Here is a 10,955-nt window from a genome sequence, read left to right as displayed (position 1 = left end):
AGCAAACTTCTTGGTCCCATTGGTCCCTCAGCTGGTGTGGTAAAGGACAGCACCTCACCACTCTAGATGCTACGGTCCTTCCCCATCAACTCCATCATTCTCTGCTCCTCTGAGTTTTCATAGTGGAGTGACACAGCACAATTGAAAAGGCTCTGAGATCAGAATCAAGGATTTACCCAAATTTTTTGCCATCACCCCATTCTATCCTTTGTGCTTTTAGTATCCCATGAGCTGGGTATCATCAGAACTACTTGGAAGACAAGACAAAACCAGCATGGCTGGGAGATGGCCACTTTGCTCACACAGATGGCACAAAGCAGCGGAACCGAAGCTCCTTGCCTTGCAGACAACCCTGCGAGGCAGCGTGAAATACCTTGCAGGGTTAACTCGGAGGGTTACTAACTCTGCCAGGCTCACTGCAGGCTGCAGGAAAAACACCTCCGTGTTGTTAAACCAAAGCCCCTTGGGAAAACTTTCTGACGGCAGAGGGGCACAGTGACAAACGAGGCCCAGCTCCAGAGAAAGACCAGCTGCTCGTGGTCCTTGCTCATAGGCTTTTCCTGGGCACAGCGAGCCCACGAAAGCTTTCCAAGGGCCGGTGGGAGGGGCGGGGCTCGGTGGAGGCAGCTGTGACCGCAGACGGGGGTGGGGGGATAGCCTGCCACCTCGGCGGGGTGCTTGCCATCATCAGCAGGAAGCCACGAGCTGCTGAAGTGACTGAGACGCCTGGGATGGGCTCCTGCTTCGGGATTGTTTCCGAGTTGCTGGTTGTAGCTAGGAGGCCGCTGCCCCACAAGGCGCGGCGATTTGAAGAGCTATGGTGAGCAGCCGCTGAATACCGCCAAGGTAAGACTCATCTTCCGCCTTCCTGACCATCGCATTTCCTCATAACAGTGCAGAGAGTGCTTAGGGGCCTGTGGAGACCCTGGGAGAGTGGGCAGGAACATTGCTACGGGTGTTACAAGGGAGAGGGAAGACTTTCTTAGGATCTGAGCCCCAGCTGTGGATAGATTGCCCCGTCGTTTGTTCATTTCTATTTTAGAGGGTTTTGTTTTTTTTTAATTTTTCATCTTATTTTTAATTGGAGGATTATTACTTGACAATATTGTGATGGTTTCTGCCATACTTCAATATGGAACGGTCACCCAAGAGAGTTTTTTTGATTGCTAAAACTTCAGTCCATCCAGGATAGAGGCTGCTGCTCAGGCTTTCAGAGCTGAAAGAGGTGGTGAACGTGCCACGGAAGAGAGACAGGAGGAGGCTGTGGGTGAGGTGAGGGTATGGATGGGCACTCAGGGCTGTGTGCTCCAGGCAAGAGCCTCCCTGTAAAGGAGGGTAAAGGTACCATGGTGCCAAGCTGATGCAGGGCAGCAGTGACGTGTGGAGGGTCTGACTCAAGGTCAGTGATTGGTTGTTGCTTTCATTTCATTTTGGTCTTCTTTTTAAAATCAGGTTTTCCATTTTTCAGACATTTGGAGGTAGGGTGATGGAATAGGCTTGTTGCTATTTGGTTGCTAAGTCATGTCCAACTCTTTGCGACCCCATGGACTGTAGCCCGCCAGGCTCCTCTGTCCATGGGATTCTCCAGGCAAGAATACTGGAGTGGGTTGCCACGCCCTCTTTCAGGGGATCTTCCCAGCCCAGGGATTGAACCTGTGTCTCCTGCATTGGCAGGTGGATTCTTTACCACTGAGCCACTAGGGAAGCTCCAGAATAGGTTTAAAGATGGCCTGTTTGGCTAAGAGAGCTCTTTGGCCAACTGTGAAAAGGAAAGAATAGTTGATATCTTGAGACAATTTTAAAAATTGTAGGATTTTGACAACTTTTCCAGTCATTTCCTAACTGGCCAATGTGTTCACTCACCCTCAATTGCATCACATGATATATGTCGACACTCTTCCCTCCTGGAAGGGAGTTAGAATCCCCTCAGCTTAAGTGAGGACTGGACTTACTAGAGAGTATGGAGAAGGAAAACTGGTAACCCTGCAGTGAAGAATCCTGGCCCCAAGGTCAAGGTTAACATCACCAGGGATAAGTCACCTTGTATTTATTGTGTAACTTTGGCTGCAAGGAGAAAAGTACTTCACCTCCATGCTATTCCTTCCTCAAACCCCTAATCCTATGAGAAAACATCAAGCAAACCCAAATTGAAGGGCTACAGACTATTTGACCTTCAAGATTCAAGGTCATGACAAACAAGTAAAGAGAGGGAAATTGTCACTTCAGAGGAGTGTAAGGAGAAATGACAGCTAAATCCAGAATTCACATATGGGTTGCTTTGGAACCTGGAACAACAACCTCAAAGTCCAGTGAAGAATAGGTGGACTCTAAATAAAGTCTGGAGTTTAACAGCTATCACTGATGTGCCTTTCTTGGTTCTGGCAAGTGCACCATAGTTAGGAAAGACACCAACACTCGGGGAAGCTGGGTGCAGGATGCATGGCAAGTCTCTATCCTATCTTTGTAATTTTTCTGTAAACCTAAAATTATTCCAAAATGAAAAAATAAAAATAAAAATATATGCTCATCCTGCCTGGGAGCAGAAATAGTCAACATCTGAACATGCTTAGGAAAACTGATGTCCATGGCCTGGGGGGCCCACCCTCTCTTTAAACATTCTGGAACCCAGAAAGCCTCTTGCATTTTCTATCAGCCTCTCTACCAATTCCCCACCTGATTCTCAGAAAGCGCCGTATTTCCCTCTCTTCGTGGTCTTCCTCATCATTCATTTATTTTTTCATTCAGTACACATTTCTGAGCCTTCACTCTGTGTCAGGGGGATTTAGGCCTAAGGACTGCACTTCTGTCTCCCAGCGGAGCTCACTGTGCTGGTTCAGGCTCCTGGGCCTCCAGCTCATGCCCAGCTACCCACACCTGATCCATCCCCAGTGAGGAAGCAGGAGGCTGAGCATGGAGGCCAATAAGGGCCCAGACCCGGCATGGAATACCCGGATGGACTCTGCCATCCTGGGCTCACCCATCCCCGCAGGATCTGTGGCCAGGCAGGCAGCACTGAACTGTGCTGCAAACACTCTTCCATGAGCAGAGCATCTCCTGAGGAATGCAGAGTCAAACTGGAAGTCTAAGACCCAGCTCCTGCTTGAGTGACGCCTGGGGGGCCTGGTCCCTGCACAGACCCTAGAATCTGCAGCATCCAGACAAGATCACCAGGGGCAGCAGCCCTGCTTTAAGGATCAAGTGTTTAGAGAGGTACCAGGGAGACAGAGAAACCTAACCCACCACCCTCAACACACATACACATTCACACACATACACACACATACATGTGTGCGCGCTTGCGCTTCACAGGCCCGGCAGAGCAGGTGTGCCCTTGTTCAAAGGCGATGTCTCAACCAGATTAGAGAAAGCTTCGGAAGCAGACATGAAAGAGGAAAGAATTATGACGCTGTGGGGAGATAGCACTTACACGAAAATCACAACGCTTAGATGAAGATCTGAGCTGAAGAGCGGTGATTGCTACTGGGCCTGCAGTCCTTTTCCTGCCACATCTCCTGCTCCGCCACTGCTCCTGAGTAAGGCCCCGCCTGCTCCACCAGGCCCCTCCAGCTGGTCGCTCTGGGGTGCACTTCTCCTCTTTCTCATCCAGGCGAGTCCCTCTTGTCCTGGCTTTCAGGATCAGCACCCACGTCTTCTCTCCTGTTGTGTCATGCCGTGCCATGCCAAGCCGCTTCAGTCATGTCCAACTCTTTGCCACCCTATGGACTGTAGCCCACCAGGCTCCTCTGTCCATGGGATTCTCCAGGCAAGAATACTGGAGCGGGTTGCCATGTCCTCCTCCAGGGGATCTTCCTGACCCAGGGATCGAAACTGTGTCTCTTCTATCTCCGGCACTGGCAGGCAGGCTCTTTACCACTAGCACCACCCAGGAAGCCTGCTGCTGCTAAGTCACTTCAGTCGTGTCCGACTCTGTGCGACCCCATAGACAGCAGCCCACCAGGCTCCCCCGTCCCTGGGATTTTCCAGGCAAGAACACTGGAGTAGGGTGCCATTGCCTTCTCCAATGCATGAAAGTGAAAAGCGAAAGTGAAGTCGCTCAGTCGTGCACGACTCTTAGCGACCCCATGGACTGCAGCCCACCAGGCTCCCCCGTCCCTGGGATTTTCCAGGCAGGAGCACTGGAGTGGGGTGCCAGTGCCCAAATCCACGCCTGAGTCCCCAAGGCCTCTAGCACATGCCTGGGGCAATTTGTTGGCAGGCCTGCTGCCCCTCTGGGTCTGGGCTCTTCCAAAACAGGGACCAAGTCCTCCCTCCAAACACTATCCAAAACAGGAGAGGGTTTTAGAAAGAGCTTGAAGCATGATGAGGGTGTTAAATAAGAATTATCTTCCTTTCTGTGTACAAAACATAGATCAGTTCTTTATTTTTTCACCAAGAGGGCCAACTTATGGTGAGACATCCGGCTGTGTTTATTATACTTAGACAAATGACCTATGTTTCAACTGTCCATTTTTACAGTTATTCTACCTTGTATTGCTACAGAAATTCTATAAAATTATCTCACGGTAAGCTTCTTTTTAGTCATACCATTTCTAAAGTAAATGAGACTTTTAAAAAACAAATTCTTTTTTTTTTTAATATTGCACTTGAAGATCGGATCAAAAGTAATAAACCATGTTATGATTATATTTGGGTGACTTTATGGGAAAGGCTGAAGTAGCCATTTCTTAATGGAAAGGAGCCATTTCTGTCTTGTGGTGTCTGTCCCTTTGTCTGTCTGGTGGACTCCCTGGCACTGTCCGGGGTGTCGGGGACATGTCAGGTTAAGACTGAGAACAGGAGTGTGCTGGCAAATGTTTAACCTCCAACTTTCCGGGAAACACACACACACACACACACATAAGTTAATCATCAGTTTTACTGGTATAAATGATGAGTAACATTCATTTACAAATATTCATATATATAATACCCATTCTTATAAATACCACATAGCCAACTGATTCTCCATAGAATGATCTTGTGAACTTTTGCCAAACTCTTGGACGCAAAGTCAAGCAACTGATGCACATGAACTTCACTGATATTTTCATTTATTCCAAGAAGTAAGATCAGAGTGAAACCACAAAGACATGTCTGAACTGCACTTGATAGTCTGTGGGGTGACCCACTTCTTTACTAAATTGGATAACAGTATTTTATTACTTGAAAATTTTCTCCATGTTGGGTGCTATCCACAACTGCATATCTTTTTAAGCAAAATCAACACTATTAAGATTTTCTCCATCACTGTCTTAAGTCAGGGAAATTAAAAAAAAATGCATCAACCACACATGCATTCAGTTCAGTTCATTCGCTCAGTCATGTCTGACTCTTTGCAACCCTGTAGACTGCAGCATGCCAGGCTTCCTTGTCCTTCACCAACTCCCAGAACTTGCTCAAACTCACGTCCATTGAGTTGGTGATGCCATCCAACCATCTCATCCTCTGTTGTCCCCTTCTCTTCCTGTCTTCAGTTTTTCCCAGCATCAGGGTCTTTTCCAATGAGTTAGTTCTTCACATAGGGTGGCCAAAGTATTGGAGTTTCAGCTTCAGCATCAGTCCTTCCAGTGAATATTCAGGACTGATCTCCTTTAGGATGGACTGGTTGAATCTCCTTGCAGTCCAAGGGACTCTCAAGAGTCTTCTTCTATACCACAGTTCAAAACCATCAATTCTTCGGCACTCAACTTTATAGTCCAACTCTCACATCCAAACATGACCACTGGAAAAATCATAGCTTTGACTAGAAGGACCTTTGTTGGCAAAGTAGTGTCTCTGTTTTTAAATATGTAGCCCTTGCCTATTCCTGTGGTATAAACACTCCTACCATAGCCAATTTCAAGCTGCCAAAACATCTTCACTGAACATGAAGCTGGAAAGCCAGAAAGAGAGGGAGGTAGCATATAGTTATATTGTTTCCACCCAACAGATACAACTGAGGTAAACAGCTTCAGGATCAGAGACAGCAGTAAAATATCCAGAAAGTTTCCACATATGTGTGTTAACATATACTCTGTATGACAGACTCTGGGTTCATCCACATCTCTACAAATGACCCAATTTGTTCCTTTTTTATGGCTGAGTAATATTCCACTGTGCATTTGTATCATAATTTCTTTATCCTGTTGGCAGGGCAAGGAGATATGCAGGTGCAGAGAATGGATGTGTGGACGTGGGGTGGTGGTGGTGGTGGGATGAGCTGGGAGACTGAGCTGTACCTGCACATATCATATACATATATACACCCCTCTCTCTGGGGGTCAGCAGAGCCTCGGTGAAGGAGCTACTCCTGAGGGCAGGCCTGTGTGTGCTGAGCACTTTGGGAAGGAAATGCCAGATGTGCAGGATGGTGGCTCTTGTTGTTCATGACACCCCAGCTACAGGGCTGCGGAGATAAAAGGGAGGCGGTTAGGAGCTTGCCTGAGGGACGTGAGCCAAGTCTGAGGTCGGAGCTGTGCTGCCGTGGCGCTCTTACTCAGGAGCCTCGGTGCTCAGGACTGGTGTGCGGACTGACCGTGACCTCAAGAAGGTCGAGTCCTGATTGATGAAGCTGCTGCCTCCTCACCGCTGGCAGGTTGCCCTGCAAGAAGCTCTTTGGAAATTTTCCCTTGGTGGCTGTTTTGAGAGTAGCTAACCTCCCATGACCCAGGGGAGGGGTCACTCACCTGAATGGGTCCTTTACTTCTGAGTTTGTTTGTGGGTGGTGGGGGAGAATCTAAGCAGCAGAGGCTCGCATGGACTTAGATATGAAATTCCTCATGCTCTTTGCGGGAACCAGTGTCCCCCTCAGCCCAGACTCAGATGCCAAGGACCCAAGCTGTGCATGGTCTGCCAGGAGTGAGGAGGTGCTCTCTCTCTGCTCTTTCAGCCACAGACTCAAGGTTTTGTGCTCAGTGGGGGTCTCTGGGGCTCTGACTGAGTCCTCCAGGGGTCTGTCTTCTTCACTTGCTCACTTAGAAAGCCTTCTAAACAGGGCAACTTAGAAGCAGGAGATCAGCCACAACCCTTTGGGAGAACAAGCTGATTTTGTACAGATATATCATGTATCACCTTTCTTTCTAACTATAACAATCATAAAATAAAAAAATTAAAAAAAAACTTTTGGAAACAGATATGAGCCATCAGTAATTCCACCTCTGATTTCTACCCAAGACTTGGTTTGTAGGATGCAGCTTTTTATCACTGGAATCACAAAAGACAGAGACCTTTGGAGTCTATGTTTTTTCTTTGCTTTCTTTTTTTCATCTTAACATGAGCATCTTTCCCATGGCAACATGTCTTCACAATGATCATTTTTTCAATTTTTTATTTAAGTATTAAAAACATTATTTTTACAGTATTGTGTTGGTTTCTGCCATCAGTTCAGTTCAGCTCAGTCGCTCAGTCGTGTCCGACTCTTTGTGACCCCATGAATTGCAGCACCCAGGTCTCCCTGTCCACCACAACTCCCGGAGTTCACTCAGACTCACATCCATCGAGTCCGCGATGCCATCCAGCCATCTCATCCTAGGTCGTTCCCTTGTCCTCCTGCCCCTAATCCCTCCCAGCATCAGAGTCTTTTCCAATGAGTTAACTCTTTGCATGAGGTGGCCAAAGTCAAATCAGCCATAATTCTACATATATTCTCTCCTTCCCTAGCCTCCTTCCCATCCCCTTATCCCACCCTTCCAAGTCATCACAGAGTGCCAGACTGGGCTCCCTGTACCACCCAGCAACTTCCCACGAGCTATCTATCTTACATGCATATATACAATGAAATATTACTCAGCCATAAAAAAGAAGGAATCTGAATCAGTCCTAGTGAGGTAGATGAACCTAGAGCCTGTCGTACAGAGTGAAGTAACTCAGGAAGAGAAAAACAAATATAGTATCTGAACACATACATATGGAATCCAGAAAAATGATATTGATGAACCTATTTGCAAGGAAGGAATGGTGACAAAGATGTAGAGAATGGGCTTGTGGACACGTGGGGGATGGAGAAAGTGGGACGAATGGAGAAAGTATTATCACAATGATCATTTTTGAAGCTGCGTAATATTTCCTTAACTCTATTTCAAACTGGACATTTAGTCTCCTTTTTTTTTTTTTAAACATCATAGAGGGTTATGATTGGGAACAAAATAACATGTAACTTGTAAAGTCCTTCTGAACTACATTGCACAGCCAAACAGTATTCTTCCCATCTTCCAAGGAACAACAATTATATAGAGAGACGAAAGACTTACTTGGGGGTGGAGTGGGGTGGTCTTGGGTTTGCGTTTGAAGTCATGGTGATCGTGGCCTGAGTTCTTGTCTTCTCATCTAGCTCCCTTGTTTTCAACAGCTATATTCGTTGGCTAGGGTTACTGCTGTGGTCTTTGGCAGGAGAACAGACTTTCCTCTCTGTGAGATGAAATGACTCAGAAGGAAACAAAACCCAAGGATTTGGCCTCATTTGTCCCATAGTGTAAACCAAGATTCCTAATCAGAGGTCCATGAATTGTGCGGGTTTGGGGGGAGAGGGGTCCTGAAGCTGAACAGAAACTTGGATGTGTCTGCACATAAGCGTACTTGGGAGTGACGGAAGTGTCTGTAGTTTCACCAGGTTCTCAAAGGAGATTGTGGTCCCTGAAAATATTTTTAAAAACAACTGATCTATCTTTCTGTCTTCTTCCTTCCCATCTCCTTTGGCGAGTCCAGTGTTGAAATGAAAGAATTCTAAAGATCTGTGCCCACATACAGAAGTCCAGATGTGGAATGGGGGCCATATTATTCCCCTCTGAGGAGCCTTTGGATTAGAACCCAAGTCTATCTCACTGCCTGATCTGTGTGTGTACCCATCATGTGAGGCTTCCCAGACGGCACCAGTGGTAAAGAATCCGCCTGTCAAAGCAGGAGACATAAGAGACGCAGTTTCGATCCCTGGATCAGGAAGATCCCCTGGAGGAGGGAATGAATGGCTATCCACTCCAGTATCCTTGCCTGGAGAATCCCATGGACCAAGGAGCTTGGCAGGCTATGGTCCGTAGGGTTGCAAAGAGTTGGACACAACTGAAGCAACTCAGCACACACACACGCACACGCACCCATTATGCTAAAGTGCCTTATGGTTAAGAGAGTTGCTTCTCTTTTTACTTCTTTAACCAAAGCTAATTGCTAATGTGTTCAAGGTTCTGCCTTAATTATGGCTATCTTTGGTTCTTCAATAAACTTCACTAAATGTTTTGATTTTTTTTTTAAGCCTTGCATTTCTCTCCAGGGAGTCAGATTGACACAGAAATATTTGTGGTGGTTAATTGTTCTTTCCTCCTACAAGCATTAACCATAGGAGATGAGCTGTGTTTATCAAATGGAAATGTTATCACTCAAGGCTTAAAGAGCCAAGGGAAAAAGTACAAGAGATTGAACCCAACAGTCCAACCCAATGGGTGGGAGACTTGAGCTCATGATTTACTGAATACAAATGGACCTTTTCTCTTCAGATGTTTTTAGTAACAACAACTTACTTGGCACCTAGTGGTGACTTTGACTTCCTAAATGTATTTGATTCCTTTCTCTCTTAGTAATCCTGTCCTGAATCTCCTTAAACTCAAGTGTTCATGCTGCTGCAGCTGCTAAGTCGCTTCAGTTGTGTCCAACTCTGTGCGACCCCATACATGGCCTCCCACCAGGCTCCCCCGTCCCTGGGATTCTCCAGGCAAGAACACTGGAGTGGGTTGCCATTTCCTTCTCCAATGCATGAAACTGAAAAGTGAAAGTGAAGTCGATCAGTCGTGTCTGACTCTTTGCGACCACATGGACTGTAGCCCACCAGGCTCCTCCATCCATGGGATTTTCCAGGCAAGAGTACTGGAGTGGGGTGCCATTGCCTTCTCTGCAAGCGTTCATACCTGGAGGCAAAAAGATGGGGCAAAATTTAATCTCAAGTCTCCTTGCTTCCTCTGAGAATCTCTGCTAAATTAACCACTTATTGTTATTACCAAAAACTGGCAGCCTTGAAAGGGGAAAGACTTCCTGAAATTTGGGAAATAATCATACAATAGAAACAGAGTAAATTATAATTTCATCTCGGGCATCTTATATGTAATAACGTTAGATCAGTGTGCCTTATTCACCCTCTAGTTTTGGCCAGTGATCCATAATCAGTACATGGAATAACACTAATTTTGATATAAATGGCATCTTTTTACCATTGCCCTGGAAAATTAAACTGTTTATGACAGTGGAGTATTAGGGGGAAGTGGGTGAGAAGGCATTTTCTTATATTTGTGTTTTCTCTTCAATGCAGAAGACCCAGGGTCAGTTCCTGAGTCAGGAAGATCCCCTGGAGAAGGGAATGGCTACCCACTCCAGTATTATTGCCTGGAGAATCTCATGGACAGAGGAGCCTGGTGGGCTGCAGGCCAAGCAACTAACACTTTATAATAATATATGATCGTGCTATGGTTTAACAGTAATAACTCACATTTATTGAGTTCTTACTATGTGTTGAGGCACTCTTATAAGTGCGTTATATATTTCATCTTATTTAACACAAAATCATTCAGTAACTTGCTTTCATAAGAGCATTTTTGGCTTTTTTTTTGGCCTTCGCCTCAACTTCTAGATGAGTCTAAATTATTCACTTGCAAGGTTTTCTGGGCAACAAAGCATGACTGCTTATCCAAAAACAGGAATTAATTATTCAAGACAGGCTGAAGCAAAGTCCTCACAAAATTTGTTGTACCTTTGATAGAATGTTTTCATACTCTATCACAATTTGCCAGAACATTAGACTCCACTGCCTGAGTGTGCCTGGGTCCTGAGGCGCATCCACACGTTGGGCCCCAAGGAGGCTGCTGCTAACGCGGCGTGCTTGGCTCCAGAACTGGGGCCCTCAAACCTTAAAGGAAGTGCCAACAGTTTGGGAGATGAGGATGGCAAAGTCAGAGGAACGAGGCTGAGGGCACAGAGGTGAAGACAGCTGATCTGTG

General features: G+C 46.3%; 1 protein-coding gene across 1 annotated transcript in view; it reads left to right on the top strand.

Annotated features, from left to right (window-relative positions):
- Positions 1–684: 684 nt before the first annotated feature.
- Positions 685–10,955, top strand: part of BLK (BLK proto-oncogene, Src family tyrosine kinase) — a 53,030-nt gene continuing 42,759 nt past the window's right edge. The window contains exon 1 of the mRNA XM_040233560.1: positions 685–846. The gene's annotated coding sequence lies outside the window, so the exon portion shown is untranslated. The remainder of the gene's footprint in view (positions 847–10,955) is intronic.

This window comes from Oryx dammah, unplaced genomic scaffold (genome assembly GCF_014754425.2).
Source record: "Oryx dammah isolate SB20612 unplaced genomic scaffold, SCBI_Odam_1.1 HiC_scaffold_1, whole genome shotgun sequence".
Taxonomy (NCBI): Eukaryota; Metazoa; Chordata; class Mammalia; order Artiodactyla; family Bovidae; genus Oryx; species Oryx dammah.
This window is presented reverse-complemented; position numbering and strand designations above follow the sequence as displayed.